The sequence below is a fragment of the Phaseolus vulgaris genome, chromosome 11 (assembly GCF_000499845.2).
Source record: "Phaseolus vulgaris cultivar G19833 chromosome 11, P. vulgaris v2.0, whole genome shotgun sequence".
Lineage (NCBI taxonomy): Eukaryota > Viridiplantae > Streptophyta > Magnoliopsida > Fabales > Fabaceae > Phaseolus > Phaseolus vulgaris.
Genome location: NC_023749.2, coordinates 52,649,604 through 52,668,705, shown reverse-complemented (window position 1 = coordinate 52,668,705; position 19,102 = coordinate 52,649,604). Strand labels below are relative to the sequence as shown.

At 27.8% G+C, this 19,102-nt stretch overlaps 1 long non-coding RNA gene across 1 annotated transcript; it reads left to right on the top strand.

Moving 5' to 3' along the window:
• The first annotated feature begins 14,577 nt into the window (after positions 1 to 14,577).
• LOC137827097 (uncharacterized) lies at positions 14,578 to 17,491 on the top strand. The gene is made up of 6 exons (XR_011083658.1): positions 14,578 to 14,647; positions 15,376 to 15,432; positions 15,601 to 15,711; positions 15,810 to 15,861; positions 16,297 to 16,477; positions 17,060 to 17,491. It is a non-coding gene; the product is annotated as an uncharacterized lncRNA (long non-coding RNA).
• The last annotated feature ends 1,611 nt before the right edge of the window (positions 17,492 to 19,102 follow it).

The window sequence follows — 19,102 nt, the reverse complement described above, 5'->3', positions numbered from 1 at the left end:
TTTTGCCTTGAGGAATATTTGAGTGCATCACAGTTGGAATTGAAATAATTTGCAAAACAATTTTTTTTTTAAAGTAGTAAGACAGAAGAAGGCAGAACATAATTTGCAAAGCAATTTTTTTTTAAAGTAAGAAGGGAAAATGATCTTTGACAGCAATGTACTTTGTATGCAAATTTTGTTGTCAGAAGAAGACATTAAAAAAAGTGTTAAGTAAGTGCATGTTGAAATAGGTGATAATGTTGGAATGTAAATTTTTCACATCAATTTTCTTAAACATTCTCTTTCAAAATTAATCTTTGAACCTAAAATCTAATAATTTATTTTATAAAAAAATAATTAAATTAGAGAAAGTATTTGAAGAAGGTTTCAACTCTTATATAAAAAAAATTGTATTTAAAATAATCGTTTTATAGTAGAGATTATGTTAGATTTTTATATTAGGGTTAGGATATTTAAGTGCTTTTTTAATTTAAATGATTAAAGTGATGAATATTTGAATTAATTGAAATAGTTATTATTTTTAACAAATTTGACATCTAGAAGCATTAATATATCATAGGAAATCCAAGTAGATTAATTTACTCGATTCATGTATTCTTCAGTTTTGGAAGATGCAACAAATATAAATGCATTGTTCTTCCATAGACGTTTTCTGCATGCTTCTTCAAATAATTCAGAAAAATGGTCCTTTTTTAGTTTTAGCAATTTTTTTTTTTCAAAAACGAAAGTAAAATGTTTCAAGTTTAGTAAAATGGAAATTAACTTCAGATTTTTACCAATATTATTTCTTGTTTTACACTGTCATCCATTTTCTTTATTTATTTTGTTTTACTATTTAACTATTTTAATGTAATTATATATCCCAAATAACAAGAAGGAAGAGAAGCTTATCTGATAGCCCCAATGAAACCTTGCTTGCTGCATTATAAATAGATGAAACCTTTACTTAGCAAATCAATATTTTCTCAGAAGCAAAAATATTTGCAGATATTCATTTTCTTCTCATTTTCTTCAGTTCATTCCTTTGAGAGGTATGCTTTTGTAAATGTTCTTCCTTTTATTTTCAAAAATACTTTCTGTGCTGCTGCTTTCATGTTTGAAGATGAGGTTGGTGATTTTGTATAAGGGTTTGCAACGTCTTTAAAAAATATTATTTTATTTTATTTTTTAATTGTTGATAAAAAAAAGCATATGTTTCTTTCATTTGATCTGATATATATGTTGGTTGCAAAATCTGTGATCGATTACAATATGCTATATTGATGATGACAGTGGCTTCTTCTCTAAAAACCTTTCTTTTCTTTGTTTTAGATTTTTTTATCAATAAAATAATTAAATAAATTAATTAAAAAAATACTTAAAAAATGTTTGACCTGTATATCTAAAGTATCACAGCTATGAGAGTTCTTGTCTTCATCTAAATTACTGGATCTTACATCGATAAACTTGACAAGGAAAAAACTTTCTGAATCATTGCAAATTCAATTATTTACTTGGATTCCTAATAAGTACATTTTTTTGTTTGTTTGTAACTGCTATTAAGTATTCTTTGTAATTTTATTATTAATATATGCTTTTTTTATAAAAAAAATTGCAAATTCAATTATTAATATTATTTAATAAAATAATAAAATAATGACAAGTGGGCCTTCATATTTGTGTATATAAACGTTAACCTAAAACCTAAATCTCACTCGGTGTCCTCTTTTCTTCTTCTTTACTTTCACATTCTTCTCATACTTTTCTATGCAGAGGCTGCTGAAAAGCACTGTAAGTTTTTGTAGAATATAGGTTCTCATCTTCTATTTATTGTGTAAAAAGTTTAGATAATTATATATATTACAAATTTTTCATTCAATCTTAACTATTTGTTCTAATTTCGTTTGTTTCTGTTCCAGTCAAATCAGTCAGATGATATTTATATTATTGTAGAGTTGAAAAACTTTTTTAGATTGAATGGGTCTGGTTTGTTTATGTACCTGTATTGTATATTATGAAAAATTATTTTATATTCAAGTTTCTTTTCATTTAATATTAAATATTATGTTTATTTTAAACCATTTCCTTCAAGATATATACTTATCTACATTAATGCAATACTTTGTTTATTCATCTCCTAAACCATGCCATTTTTGCAGAGAGGGAAAAAGAAAATCACTATTGTGCAAGAGATAGCCCATTAGTGGCATTATATCAGCATATTATTTACCAAAATTATTTTCTAACATCTACTTTTTATATTACAAACTCATGTTGTTCATATGAAAATTGTTTTGTTTAATTAGTACTTTAAGTTAGATTCATGTGTTTTTAATTTGAAAGTGTACTTTTATCTTTATTATCTTTATTTCATGCATGCCTAGTTATTGCAATCTATTCTATGTTATGGTTATTAAGTATTGAGAAATTTGATATCTAATTAAATAGTTTTTTTTTGGATATTAATTCATGTATTATTTTGTGAGACAATATGATTTATCATTTTGAAAATCATATGATAAAAGGATGAAATCTATTATAATAAGTTAAAGATTAATCCTTTCATAATATGATTTATAAAATTATAATTATAAGTTATTAGTCACATTTGATTATAAGTTTTAGGTTCTTTCTTGTTATCTTAAAACTAGAGCAAAAGGAACTAGATCTTTATGCTTGTTGTTTTGTAAGTTTTTTTGTATAAGGGTTGAAACATTCTTGAAGTGTTCTCCTTTAATTCATTTGTCTATTGTTGATAAAAAAAAAATACTAATCTTTGACTTAAACATGACATCTTACTTAATATAAGATCTGATGCAACGATGGTGGCAGGAGGAAGTGGTGAGCTTGCAGTTTACTCCACTACCTTACATAGTTATGTATTTTAGATTTTCATTAAGAGAACTCAAACATATACAATGAGTAAAAGTATAATATTTGTAACTTTGCAACTTATACTTTTTTTCATGTTTATTTTATATTATTTAAGTTATAAATTAACATTGTTTTATATCTTCTTTCTAATCTCACGTAATAAAAGGCATGCAAAAATTCAAAGCATGGTGGTTGGAGGTGCATTTTCAGCTTCCAACTTTGATGCATCAAAGAAATTCCTCAAGACAAAACAAAGACAAAAGTTATCCTTTCTTCACAGGTAAGTTTGACTACATACTCACTTGAAACTTACAAATTTTTGAACTACATCTTACTCAATATAAGCCATTAGTCACATGTTTTGAACGAAATAATTATAAAATTTTATATGATTAGATTTAATCTCTACCTAATATATGTGATTGTGCATGTCGTCATGAATCAAAAATACCTCACACAACATTTTCCATGAAGACACATCAAGAAAAATTATTGTTTCTTGTGTTTTACACGTTTCATGTCTTGTTCTGACATATAGCTTTGAAAGATGACAAAATGGCATGCAACAAACCATAAATGCATTGCTCTTCCATAGGCTTTTCTGCAAACTGAGTCATGCAACAACTTCAATACAAATGACACTCATGCAAGGTTCAGATTCAAATTCATTATTATGCTTTCCACACTTCTAAACTTTTCTAAAGTTTAATAGGTAAATGTAAGATATAAATGCATGATGCATTTATCTTATCTCAATGCATAAAAAATCAGTGAAAAACATTACATAATATAAGGAATGTTATTAGTTTAGCATCCCAAAACTATATGCAACATAATAAACCATGTTTATTATGTTGCATTAGTTTTGGATGTAATCTAATGAGATTTTTTTATACTATGTTACCTTTTTTTGGTGTGAAAGATTAAATACTCATATTTTTATGCATTTAGATAAGTTACACGAATGCATACATTTATTTTATATCTCACATATCCAATTTTACATTTACCTATACAACGTTAGAAGTGTGGAAAACTCACTCATAAATTTGCATGCTTGTCTAAAACATAGATAGACCCTATGGTGTATTCTAATTATTATGACTATTTATTAAAAAAAATAAGAATAAAGAGATTTAAAAGTTAATCCTTTCAATATGGTTTATAAAATTCTAACTACAACTAATTAGTCACATGGTTAGATTCAATTGGTTATAAAATATTACATGTTTAAATTTAATTAATCATGACATTTATTTTATACATATTTACCTATGAATCATAATAGGTCCACAATACATATATTAATAAATATAAAAAAAATATGTTAAATGAAGTAAACTAATAATCAAAGATATCAAATTAACAGATTTTTAATTGTTCATGTAATGGGAATATTGTTATATTTCAATCTATCCATATATCAATATTTTTAAATGATTATTTAGAATTTAGGATTTAATGTGTAAGATTTTATTTTTTTAGTTTAAAGAAAATCTTGAAATCTTTTCTCTTTGTTTGTTATTTGTAAGAAGGGTTTGGACACTCTTTAAATATCTTATTTAATTATATTTATTTTTTTTATAAAAAAATATTTCAATCTACAATATATTTAACATTGTTTTTTTTTTTCTGATCTGACATAACATGCAAAGTATCAAAGTATTATTTGTCAGAGATGTATTTTCTCCCTGTCTATGAAAATAATTACAAAGATTTTTTTTTCTAGTTTTAAAGAATTATTGTTTTGCAGAGAATTCCAGTTCTAACTGTGATGCATTTAAAAATTCTTCAAAACAGAACAAAGAAAGCTTCCAATAGAAAAGAAAAGAATATAGATGAGAGTTAATCACTTTATATTTAATAATTACAAAGATTTTTTTTCTGGTTTTAAAGAATTATTGTTTTGCAGAGAATTCCAGTTCTAACTTTGATGCATTTAAAAATTATTCAAAACAGAACAAAGAAAGCTTTCAATAGAAAAGAAAAGAATATAGATGAGAGTTAATCACTTTATATTTTTTCTGTTATTTGAAAATACTAAATAAAATAAATAATTTTTCTTTCGAAGAGTATAAATCAATAACAATAATAATTACAGATTGTTACTATAGTTTTCTACTCTTCTAAGAAAAAATTAATTATTTTATTTATTATTTTAAAAAAGTTTAAATAACAGATTTCTTTTCTTCTTGTATAAGTTTTCTTTGTTTTGTTTTGAGGAATATTTGAGTGCATCACAGTTGGAATTGAAATAATTTGCAAAACAATTTTTTTTAAAGTAGTAAGAGATAAGAAGGCAGAAAATTATTTTTGACAGCAATGTACTTTGTATGCAAATTTTGTTATGTCAGAAGAAGACATTAAGAAAAAGTGTTAAGTAAGTGCATGTTGAAATAGGTGATGGAATGTAAATTTTTCACATCAATTTTCTTAAACATTCTCCTTCAAAATTAATCTTTGTACCTAAAATCTAATAATTTATTTTATAAAAAAATAATTAAATTAGAGAAAGTATTTAGAAGGATGTTTCAACTCTTATATAAAAAAAATATATTTGAAATAATCTTTATAGTAGAGAATATTTAGATTTTTTATATTAGGATTAGGATATCTTAAGTGCTTTTTTAATTTAAATGATTAAAGTGATGAATATTTGAATTAATTGAAATAGTTATTATTTTTAACAAATTTGACATGTAGAAGCATTAATATATCATAGGAAATCCAAGTAGATTAATTTACACGATTCATGTCTTCTTCTGAGTGTTGGAAAATGACAAAATCATAAATGCATTGTTCTTCCATAGACGTTTTCTGCATGCTTCTTCAAATAATTCAGAAAAATGGTCCTTTTTTAGTTTTAGCAATTTTTTTTTTCAAAAACGAAAGTAAAATGTTTCAAGTTTAGTAAAATGGAAATTAACTTCGGATTTTTACCAATATTATTTCTTGTTTTACACTGTCATCCATTTTCTTTATTTATTTTGTTTTACTATTTAACTATTTTAATGTAATTATCCCAAATAACAAGAAGGAAGAGAAGCTTATCTGATAGCCCCAATCAATATTTTCTCTGAAGCAAAAATATTTGCAGATATTCATTTTCTTCTCATTTTCTTCAGTTCATTCCTTTGAGAGGTATGCTTTTGTAAATGTTCTTCCTTTTATTTTCAAAAATACTTTCTGTGCTGCTGCTTTCATGTTTGAAGATGAGGTTGGTGATTTTGTATAAGGGTTTGCAACGTCTTTAAAAAATATTATTTTATTTTATTTTTTAATTGTTGATAAAAAAACCATATGTTTCTTTCATTTGATCTGATATATATGTTGGTTGCAAAATCTGTGATCGATTACAATATACATAAACTAGCTATATTGATGATGACAGTGGCTTCTTCTCTAAAAAGTTTTCTTTTCTTTGTTTTGGACTTTTTTACCAATAAAAGAATTAAAAAAATAAATTAAAAAAAAACTTCAAAAATGTCTCACCTTTATTTCTAAAGTATCACAGCTATGAGAGTTCTTGTCTTCATCTAAATCACTGGATAAATATAAAATTATCATCTTACATTGATAAGGAAAAAACTTTCAGAATCATTGCAAATTGAATCATTTACTTCGGTTCCTAATAAGTACATTTTTTGTTTGTTTGTAACTGCTATTAAGTATTATTAATATATGCTTTTTGTATAAAAAAAATTGTATAGGTGAGTGAAATTAGTTCTGTAATTAATATTTTATATGTTTCATTTTCAGATAATGGCTTTTCAATCTATGATGACTTTGGTTCACTACAACGGTCAAATTATGTCTGACGAACTCATGTCATCACAATTCATGAGTGAAGTTACTAGATATCTAGAAGTAAACAACTGTATGACACTGACAACTCTAAAACAAATTATTTTAAATTTGTTTATCCCTTTCAACGGCAAATCATATACGATTGATTTGTTTTATCGCTGTCCAATAATAATGAACGGACTATGGACTTCGTATCGTTGCTTGACCATTCAAGATGACAATGATCTACAATATGTGGTAGCGTATGCAAAAAATTACGAACCTCTCATACAGTTTGAGCTCATGGCCTTCATTCGCGAATACAAGACAACAAGTGATTTCTCTTGGGAATACTTAGAAAAACAACTAAATGATTCCTTAGATATAGAGTAACTATGACACTTTTATGTATTTTTTTTCTTAAATTTATACTATGTTTTCTATTGAATTTCAAGATATGTTTGTTATAATAAGTTAATGATATTTTATTTTTATTTTACAAATTTATTGCTTATAAGGTTTGAAGATGACTAATATCATATGCATATAACATAGAAACATAATTGCATAGAAACATAATAACAAACATAAAACAAAAGTAACCTTTAATTACGTAACCATCATAATTAAAAAAGTTATTATTCCTAACCTATAACAAAACTATTTTAATCCATTCTATTAGCATGTTGAGGTGGACACAGAAACATCATAATTTCTTTTAACATATCTTTTAAGTGAAGTATACAATTTCATATTTTTATATCAACAAATAATAAATGAAATAAATGAGCGTATCTAAGACAAAATCCAACCCTTATAAAAATTTAACATGTCTTTTAAGTGAATTATACAATTTTATATTTTTTTATCAACAAATAATAAATTGAATAAATGACGTATGAAAGACCGAATCTAACCCTTATAAAAATGCAGTCATCTTGTGGAAGTGTTTGTTCTTAACATTGTGTCTCTAACTGTCATATTCGTTACAGCAACATTCTTCCTGTAGCAGCTTGCAAGACACTATTAGGTAGTTAAAACCATTTCAATTTTATTTGATGATAGGAAAACAGTTTATTAATTCATTCTAAAAAGAAAATGAAACTTGCAACCCTAACTTTTATTATGTCTTCCTCATCAACAACAACAAAAAAACTGTTTGGTTACCTTGATTTGTGTTTAATAGCTACACGTAGTGGATGGTTTTTCTTTGAATTTGATTCTCTGCATAATTTAACCAGTAAAAAGAAAAGAGAGAGAATATGAATGTGTAAGTTTCTAAGATAGCTGGCTCAACCAAATATGTTCAGAAGAGAATGAGCACTGGGCACACTTTTCTTTGAAAGTTTAATGTGGTTTGCAATAATACTTCTGTGACTGATGTTTGGATTAACGTTTGATGTCGTTTAATGAAAACCATGTTTGATCTCACATATAAGGAATCCAGTGATGATGGTTGTGTCACATAATAATAAATATTTTGGTGGCAGCAACCCTGAGCATGCAGAGTATGGCTTACATGCATGGGGTGTTTCACTGCAAATGGATCACCATCTCTATGCATCACTGGAAATGGATGAGGCTGCACCACAAGTGGCATACATGCATGCGTAGATTCAGATTTTCATTGAATGTGCAAGTTTGTCAGATAGCTGGCTCAACCAAAATTGTTGAGAAATGAGAAAGAAGGAAGAGAAAGAGGAATGGGCACAGTTTTCATTGAAGGATGAGCATCTCTGCAAATGGATATGTGGATGCAGCAGTTCACCAGTTATTGCCTTGCAGCAGTCTTGGGCATCTCAATAACCTCTTCAGCATCTCAATGCATTAATGCTTTTTAATTTGTTTATTAATTATATATATCAGATAATGTGTGGACAGAGAAAAGTAATGTGTGGTGGAAAAAGAAAAGATAAACTTTCTTAAAAATCATAATTTCGATAATTACTGTGTCTCATACTTATGTTTGGTGATGCAGATGAAAATAAATAATTTGTGAGTTTGATTGGTACAACAATACAAGTGGCAGACATGCATGGTTAGATTCAAATTTACGATCATGTGTTGGAACTTCTTAGGTTTTGTGCATAAATGTAAAATTTGACTGTCAGATTCAACTGTGCATGAAAAATTCATCATAGTTTGTCTTATAAAATGTGTAGCATTGATAGATGAAGTTGACGTGCTTTGAGATGCTGAATTAGGTTAGAAACAGAAGCTATTCTGCAAAACAATAGCAGCTGCTGTTTACTTACTGCACCCTCAGAATTTCATTGCTTTTATATCTGTACTGCACCCCACAACATTAAACTTCTTGTTTTCTTCCAAGAAATAATTAGATTAAAATTGTAAAAAGAAATTCTTTAAAAAAAAAAGTAATAATCTTTAAAATATTTTTTTTGTCAGATTTAATCTTTGTATAAAATATAGATTTTACTTTTCTTCCAAATATTTTCTTAAAAATTTAATTTAATTATTTTTTTATGAGTGTATATCGAAGAAGACACCTTGACGGCTGGCAGAACAGAGAGATGATAAATGCAATGTAATGTCTTCGGATTTTATTTTTTATTTGTATAATTTAATCAGTAAATTGAATTCCGTTGAATTAAAAGAGAGAGAGAATGTGAATATGTAACTTTCTATGATAGCTGGCTCAACCAAATTTCTTCAGAAATCAGAGAAAAAGCACTGGGCACACTTTTCATTGAAAGTTTGATGTCGTTTGCGTTGGAAATCTGTGACTGTGATGTCGTTTAATGAATATGAATGCATGCCTTTGATCTGACAGTGCAAAAGGAATCCACCGATGATGGTATTTCTGGCACCAACCCTCACCATGCAGACTATGGCTTCCATTCATGGCTCTTCAATCTGAAACATTTTTTAAAGTTGATCATCAATTTCAATCTTACTTTTGTATATGTTTTACATATGTAGACAGCTTCAACGTTGTACCAATCAAACTCCATGCATCACTGCAAAAGATGAGGATCTCTATGCATCACTGCAAAAGGATGAGGATGCAGCAGTTCACCACTTATTGTCTTGCAGCAATCTAGGATTAATAACCTAGTTGAGCATCTCAATGTTGCATTAATAACCTAGTTGAGCATCTCAATGCTACATCTGTACGAGAATTTAATGAATTTTTTTTGATAATGTTCTACTTCTTCTACTTGCTGTTCTGTGTGGTGGTGGTGGGAGATTTTTCAGAAAACGGATTAATACTCCACTTATTGTTTTCTAACCTAGCTTATAATAATGCTTCCATTTTAATTTCTGCATTAATTAATATATTAGATCATATGTTATTTACATGCAAATTTAAGTAAAAGTTGAAGGGCTGGTGCTGTATCGTGTCAAATAAACACAGAAGAAAGATTACACGTTGGTATTTCTGTAGTGTTCATCATTAACAAGATTACACGTCAGTATTAATTTTTTAAAATGTTTTTTATGAAAGTAGAAAATATTTTATATATGATGATTAACTTGAAGATCTTATCTCAACTAATACAAGATTAGAATATTGACATTATTTTTAAAAATACATATTGTTTGTTTTAATACATCTAATAGTTAAATATTGCTTAAGAATATTGAGATTAAAAATATTATTTTTTAGGTTTTTAAAACAACTTTTAAGGAAAAAAAATATTTATTTATGTGTGATTATAGTTTATTGTTTATACAATTTTAAATCCACTTGAATTGAAATGAAACTTTCATTTGAGTCAAGTAAGACTACAGGGCATTTTTCATTGGGAAAGAAAGTTCTAAAACTAAATTCAGAGTACTGTAAAGTAAAGTATTCTATAGAGGAATCAATCCAACCACCAAAATTACTATTAATATTAAGATGACAGAAATGATTATATTACCAACGGTCACATTACTAATAACAAATATTATCATCAAGATTGTTTTGTCATTTATGTATACAATTTTACATTGGAAACCACACTCTAAAAGAATTTTGGTCCAAAGGTTTTTTTAACTAAATTAACATACTTAATCTTTTGTGTTTTTTAATAGGATTTGAATATTCTTTAAATATTATTTAATTTATTCTTTATCCATATAAAAAATTATACAATTTTAGATTTAGGAAAGTATAACCTTGCTATTTATGGTATATGAAGACATTTTCAACATTATTAAAAAAACTTACTTTCCTATGCATCACGAATTAAATGCCTAATTCACACTTTCAATATTATAATTTACTATAAGAAAACTTCGTTCTTATAGTTAGCTAATAAAAGTTGCTAATAAAAGTTTCAAATGTTAAAAACTGACACTAAATATGTATTTGTGTTGGTATTATGTGTGAAAAAAAGACACTATATACGTGAAAGTTTAAACAATTACGTCGATAGGAATGATGTTAATAAAGTGGACTCAGCTTTGCTAAACTGACATTTTTCTCTCGTTAAAGAGACACTAATAAAGTGGATTCAATCATAGCTTAAAAAAAGCTAATAAAGTTAGCTTAGTCATGACTAGAAGGGATGCTAATAGCGTGGGTTCAGCCATGATGTGAACATACATGTCAATTTATTATATAGTTGCCAAGTTTGCTTTTGAATTTTTGAAGCATATATAAGTTGACCCTTTCTCTTAATATGGTAAAATGAATTCTTCAAACTTACCCTTATGGTAGTTGCGATTTCAACTCCATTTCAGCTCATTGTCAAAATCTTTACACAACATATTCACCAATTGAATCCAAACGTAGACAAGTATAAAAATTAAAAACGAAATCCAATCATAGGATGTATAGTAACCAATAAAGAACTCATCGAAATGAATAATGAACTCACATTTTAAATCAATGATACAAGTTCAACTCCAAACTAGCATCCACCGTAATCCTAAGTTTTTCGGCCTCCTACCCACTAGAATCAATTTGGAACTTGATTTGCTCAACAAAGAGAGAACCCGATTGATTTGGAACATTGGAATCAATTTTGGTTTCTCACCTTACTCACCAATGTAAACAACTACCCACTTTCTAACTTCTCCGTACTACACTAACCATAACAACAAATAAATGGAGGCACGATTTGGGTTTCTCACGTGCTAGAGATTTTCTTTCAGAGAGAAAAGGGGGGAAAGGGCTTACGTTCGTAAAGTGAATTCGAGTTCACTAATAGCCCACGCACCCCATCTAACGTGCACCATTGGTCAAACCCTCGCAAATGCACGTCACCCATTTTGTTGGCTAGGTCATCGGTACCTCTTTTTTTGTATTTTTATAAAATATAATTCATTTAATTTCAGTTATGTTAGCTAGTAACATCAGTTAGGCCCGGACTACCTCATTTTATGTATTATTTTAGATATAATTCATTAGGTTTCAATTGCATCGGCCAATAGCGTCGATTAGACCCTAACTACCTCCTGTTCTATATTTTTTAAAATATAATTATTTTATTCTCATTACATCGGTTAAACCGATGATACCATTATTATTTTATATATTTTTAATAATAATTTTTTTTTCTAAAAATTGTCAGTGTCGATGTAATCTTCTCTTGACTCTAAATTTTACAATTGTGTTGCACTAAAAATTGTTTAACCCACTCATATTTGCTTTGACAGACACTATTTTTAGATAGCTAAATTCTATGCATTAAAAAGTTTAGCATTTTTTCATCCACACATTACTTTTCCCGATCTTTGATAGTAATGTTTCACATTTAGCAGCTACGATGTCATGACACTTCATAATCTCTGGCAAGTGTGACTCGCAAGGACTATACAAACCCTTATAGACTCTTCGTACACTTTCACATACTCAAGTTTGGAAGTACTATACCACATGCTACCGAAAGGATCCCGGTAAAGAGAAGTCATTTCTTTTTTCAATGTACTGTCAGAATCGAGAAGCCCTCAAAATGTCGAGAAGACCACAACACCAATATTTCATATTAAATCCAAGATTTTTCGGGTCACTGAGAGAGTCTCGGTAATAAAAATTATGTACAATCTCGAAACACGTATATCAAACTCCAATAAACAAAATGCATTATCTCATGATGATTAACCAAAACATAATAGGCAAGTGTTACACATCTATAGTAACACTAGTGCAAAAAGAAGAAAAGGATACGCTTTATTTAGTGCGGTTTTTGCGCTACCCGCTTTCGTAAAAAACGCGGTGGCATTTTTGAAATTATTTTGATTTACGAATGCGGTTTTACCTTTAACCGCATTCGTAAATCCTTTTTCACCATAAATTTTGAAATGCGCCACACACAATTTCAAACTTTATTTCTCGTCTTTGCCTTCGTTTCGCGTTCGCACTCTGAGTTCGTCTCCTTCTGCTGCATCTGCATTCCATTTGTGCAATGTAAGTTTCTTGAACTCTCTTTCTTCCTCTTCATCTTCACAAATATATGCATAAATGTTTTTTGTTTTTCTTATATATGTTTTTTTCCTTGCATTGGTGGTCTCGAAGCACTGTTTCGTTGACTGACATTCGTTTTTCTTACATTGTTTGATTTCTCGCATTGCTCAGTACTCTTTCATTGTCTTCGTGGTTTCTTGTGGATTTTTTGGTTTGCTCCGTTGCTGCTTTCCTGTCCGCCGTCGCTTCTGCTGCCGCCACCGTTGTTCGCTCCCGTGACTCTTCATCAACGTTGGCTCTTCACACAAGATTGACGATGTTTTAAAATTTTTAATTTTTTTTTAATGATTTGGCATATACAAGTGCGGTTAAAGCAAATAACCGCACTTGTAAATGGTATTTATAAATGCGGCTATATAACGGCATTTATATGTCTTGATTTACAAGTGCGTGTTGATCAAATGCGGTTATAAAGTCGCATTTATAAATTCGAAATAGCCGCATTTGTTTTATGTTTTTGCACTAGTGTAATATAAATAAGAGGGGGACAAATAGAATTTATACTATTATAAAGTATAGTTGGATTTTCTCTGAGTTCCTACTTGTACCAATACTAACTTGTGTTAGAATATCTTTGCAGGTACCCCCACTACTCAGACACACACCCGGTGAGAATTTTGACATGGTGAAAATTTTGTATAAGAGTTGGAACACACCTAAAGTGTCCCCTTTTAATTTAATTTATTTATTCTTTACTGATAATATATATATATATATATATATACTTTTATTTATTATTTTTTTAATGACAAAAGTTAAGTAAACTACATAAAAAAGATTCAAAATGAAATTTCTATTTAATTAAGGAGATAATTTTTCTATTGAATATTTTTTCTTTATTCTAATTTTAAAAAAGTAGTAAATATTTATTTGTATTTAACAATTATTATTTTATAATTTATTATTTAGTAGAAATAATTATTTAATAATTATACATCATCCCATTTACATATACAAGTTTAACCTAAAAAGTCTTCCATTCTCCACGCCTCCCTCGATTATTATAATCCTTTAAACCTAAACCCCTAAAATCTCACCCTCACTGTTTTCATCCCATATTTTCATTTGTTTAAGTTTTACTTTCTGAAATATGATATTAAGAGAATTTAAATATGTCTATATTAATATTCTCTATCAAATAATTTAATTTAATGTATTGTAAATAATTTGAATATGTTCTTTTCACAATCACATTATCATTTTTTTTAAAAATAATTATCACATTATCATTTAATTTAATATGAAATATTTATTTGACTAAATTGATAATTTCTTGTTGGATAAATTTTTATTTATTTTATACTAATAATTTTAAAAAGGTGTTCACATATTTATAAATATTTTATACTAATATTAGAAATTGTTTGTATATTTATACATATTTTTAAAAAATACTATGCCATAATTTATTTGCACATCTAAAAAATTGTCTTACTAATATTATTTAATAAAATAATTAAATAATGACAAGTGGGCCTTCTTATTCGTCTATATAAACGTTAACCTAAAACCTAAATCTCACTCGGCGCACTCTTTTCTTCTTCTTTACTTTCACATTCTCATACTTTTCTATGCAGAGGCTGCTGAAAAGCTGTAAGTTTTTGTAGAATATAGCTTCTCATTTTCCATGTATTGTAAAATGTTTTGATAATTATATATTACAAATTCTTCATCCAAAATCTTAACTATTTCTTCTAATTTCGTTTATTTCTGTTCAAATGATATTTATATATTATTGTAGAGTTGAAAAAAATATTTAGATTGAATGGATCTTGTTTATGTACATATTATGAAAAATTATTTTAAATGTTCAAGCTTCTTTTCATTTAATATTAAGCATTATGTTTATTTTAAACCATTTCATTCAAGATATATACTTACCTACATTAATACAATACTTTATTTTATTCCTCTCCTAAACCATACCATTTTTGCAGAGAGGTAAAAAGAGAAGCACTATTGTGCAAGAGATAACCAATTATTGGTATTATATTAGCATATTATTTACCAAAATTATTTTCTAACATCTACTTTTTATACTACAAACTCATTTTGTTCATATGAAAATTGTTTTGTTTAATTAGTACTTTAAGTTAGATTCATGTGTTTTTAATTTGAAAGTGTACTTTTATCTTTATTATCTTTATTTCAGGTTTGTTTAGTTGTTGCAATCTATTCTAAGTTATGGCTACTAAGTATTGAGGAATTTGATATCTATTTTAATTAATTTAACATTTTTTCTGATATTAATTCATATATTATATTGTTACACATTATGATTTATCATTATAGGTACTTTCATACTAATTTGACTTAAACAGGACATTTTACTCTATAAGTTTTTGATGCAACCATGACAGAAGGTGTTGAGCTTCCAGGTTACTCCACTTTGACCTTATAGTTAAAATTTTCATTAAGAAAATTCAAACATATAATATTTGTAACTTCTACTTGCAACTTATAATTTTTTTTATGTTTTTTTATATTATTTAAGTTATAACTTAACACTGTTTTTTGTCTCTTTTATTTATGTGACATAACAAAAGACATGCAAAGTATCAAAGCATGGTGGTTCCAGATACATTTTTGGCTTCCAACGATGCACCAAATAAATTCCTCAAAACAAAACAAAGACAAAAATAGTCTATTCTTCACAGGTAAATTTGACTACATACTCACTTGAAACTTACAAAATTTTGTTTCCAAATAAACAAAATATTTAGATATTAGATATTGATATTGTTTCATGCTTTAGTTTGCTGCAATATGGATATATACCAATGCATCCAAATCCTTGATATTTACAGGTATGTTTTTGTTCACAAATTTAATCAAAGTTTATGTATTGAGAAAGAATTTTGGAAGAAAAAGAATATGCACACTAAAAAGAATGCCAATTGCAGAAGAAAACCAATTGTATTAATGTAATTTTTGTAAGTAAAGGAAAATGAGTCCAATTGGACTTTTTTTCCTCTATACAAAATACAAACTATATTAAATTTATTTTTTAGCAATTGTATAGTTTATTCATTATAAATAATAATCAATTAAACCCATTATATATCATACTCAAACATAAAGGCTTGTAATAATAAAATAAAGACAAAGTGACAGATAAGAAACCAGTTAATAGTCTAAATTTAATAATAAACCCATATCAGTTTCAATCAGATATAGATAAAGAAAATTAAATTCAAATTTTTACTAACATTATTTCTTGTTTTACATTTTCTCTGTGGAAGGACATCCCAAAAGTCAAGAAGGCAGAAAACCTTATCTGACAGCCTCAATGAAAGCTTTCTCTCAAGACATGTTAGTTCCTTGCTGCATTATAAATACATGGAACATTTACATAGCAAAATCAAAGACTTTAATATTTTCTCTTTGCAGATATACATTTTCTTCAGTTCAATCCTTTGAGAGGTATGCTTCTGTAAATGCCTCTTCCTTTTATTTTCAAAATTACTTTCTGTGCTGCTGCTTGCATGTGATTCCCTTCCCTACATTCATGCCTTTATATATATATATATATCAGATTAACTCATATCCATTAACATTGTTATTACTAAATAAATGGTATGTTAAGAACAAAAGACATGCATGTAACCAATAAACCAGTATATAATCTGATGGCTGATAAAAATAAAAGGTATATAATTTGATGGCAGAAAAATGTAGCATAGTTAAGTGCAATATGAGGGACCCACGATGCTTCAAGTTATATATATATATATGTGTGTGTGTGTGTGTTTTTGAAGGTTACCATTCACTTCATCTGATATATGTTGGTAGCTGCTACATCACTTTCTCTTCTTTCTTCCTCTCTAAAACCCTTTCTTTCTTTTGGCTCCTCATTTCTTTGCTACATCACTATTGCAAATTCAATCATTTACTTCGTATCTCGTAAGTACATTTTTTTTGTTTGTAACTGCTATCTGTTTTTAGTCTTGAAGAAGTAGTTATGCACCAAACATACACTTAATTTTTGCTTCTCTTTCATTGCAGAAAATGAGTTCTTTATCTGTAATGGCTTTGGTGTACTACAATGGTTGTATATTCCATGACGAGCTGATGTCATCAGTATTTACCGGTAAAATTAGTAGATACCTTGAAGTGAAGAATACTATGACAGTATCAGCTCTCAAAGAAGCCATTTTAAATTTATTCATTGCTGTCAATGGGAAATCATACACGATTGAAGTGTGTTATCGTTGTCCAGTGACCATGAAAGATCAAAGAACCTTTTATCGTTCTGTAAAGATTGAAGATGATGACGATGTAAAATATGTGATTGCCTATGCAACAAAATACAAACCAAATGTAAAGTTTGAGCTTATGGGAATTATCCGTGAATATGAGGAGATAACATGTGATATGATTTGGGAGTCTTTAGAAAACAACTAATCTATTTGTCAAATACAGATTGAGTCTTTGGTGATGGAGTTTGTGTTTTGATAAGATTCAATCATCCTTGAAATGATTCATATGTATATATTATTTATTGTTGATAAAAAAAATTGAATCTATTAAATTATTGTGTTCTTTTCTTTTCTTAAAATTCTGCTATTTTTTTTTCTATTCTATTCAAAGATATATGTTTGTTGTGTTCTAAGTTAATAATATTTCATTGAAGCAGCTTGAATGAGTTTCTGTCATTGCTGCTTTATAATTTTTAAATAAAAACAAAACGAAAGGTCGAATGACTCGGTGCTATAAATTTGTTTATTTTGTTATTCACAAGTTGAATGTTGTTCATCTTCTATTTCAATTGAGTCTATCAGCTATTCCTAGCAACTCAAATTGTTCAATACTTGGAAACATGACTCTCATAAATTAACCCCACAGATTGCACTAATTAAGCAGTAATGGATTGCTTTTTTTTCAATATAAAAAATAAAATTAATGATGATAATAGAGAAAAATAGAATAATATATAAATATTTATTGAAATAAAAGTAAACCTGAAAAATTAATGATGAAATAGACTAGTTAAAGTCACTAAAATGTTTCGTTACCCATTAATGGATCAAGTTCACTTCCTTTTGTTGGTTGTTATTTCTAATTCCAACTTTCGTATGAATTGACTAAGAAGGAGAGACATGGTAAATCTGTAATGGAAATTGATAAATTGGATTAAGGATTAATAAAACCAAAAAAGCCTATATAGGAAACAAAATTAAGATAGAGAATATGAATGTGTAACTTTCTAAGATAGCTGGTTTAACCAAATTTCTTCAGAAATCAGAGAAATTTTCTGAAAATAAAAGAAACCCTGAGCATGCAGAGTATGGCTTACATGCATGGGGTGTTTCACTGCAAATGGATCACCATCTCTATGCATCACTGCAAATGGATGAGGCTGCACCACAAGTGGCATACATGCATGCGTAGATTCAGATTTTCCACCATGCGTTGCAACTTCTTAGGTTCTGTGCATAAATATGAAATTTGACTATCAGAGATTCAAGTGTGCATGAAAAATTGATGATAATTTGTACCATTGATCCAATGAATTGAATAAGTTAGCCTTGAGATGCTGAATAACATTGAAATGCTGTTTACTGCACCCTCTGCTACTTTACCACTTCACAATTTCATTGCTTTTATATCTCTGCTGCACCCCACAACATTAAACCTCTTCTTGTCTTCATTTGTGGACTTACCAAGAAATAAATAGATTAAAATTGTAAAAAAATGCTTTCCGAAGAAAAGTAGTAATCTTAGTGTTTGCCAGATGATCTTAGCTTATTCGTAAAATCTATATTTTACACCACAAAATTGATCTAGTCTATAACTATTCTACCAACAAGGAGCCTAGTGGCTTGGAAAATCCTACAAAATAAACTACCTTTAAACAATAGGTAGCAATAATATGGAATCTTGGTTTATAATCTTGTCACTACATCTATTAAAAATTCGATTAGTCTTATGATATACCTTAATCATTGGTCCTTTCATTCCAATTAAATGTATAGTACTAGGTTAAGAAAATGTGTCCCACTAATCTATTTTATAGTTAGGTTCATATTTTGATTTAAATAGACCACA